Source organism: Arachis ipaensis, chromosome B09, assembly GCF_000816755.2.
Source record: "Arachis ipaensis cultivar K30076 chromosome B09, Araip1.1, whole genome shotgun sequence".
NCBI classification, from domain to species: Eukaryota; Viridiplantae; Streptophyta; class Magnoliopsida; order Fabales; family Fabaceae; genus Arachis; species Arachis ipaensis.
The window spans coordinates 13,196,635-13,196,974 of NC_029793.2; positions in this window are offsets into that span (position 1 = coordinate 13,196,635).

Consider the following 340-nt stretch of genomic DNA (forward strand, 5'->3'; position numbering starts at 1 on the left):
GGCGAAGGTGACAAATATATTAGCAAACTAACATTCATTTGAAGAGCTCTCTTTTATACGCGCGTTGGATCTAGAGACTATGTATGTACCAGAATTTTCTAAATATCTAAATGCGAGTATGTAATTTAGTGTACTATATGCTAACTTTATGAGATAGAAATAGTAAAGTATGATATAAAATAGTATGATAATTATTAAATTTTTTATGCAATGAGTGATGACTAATTACATTTGTAGAATAAAATAAAATGGATATATAAAATTTATATTTTTTAAATTTTTTAATGTGGATGTTTTATTTAATTTGTTTATGTTTTAATATGATTTATTTATAGATTAT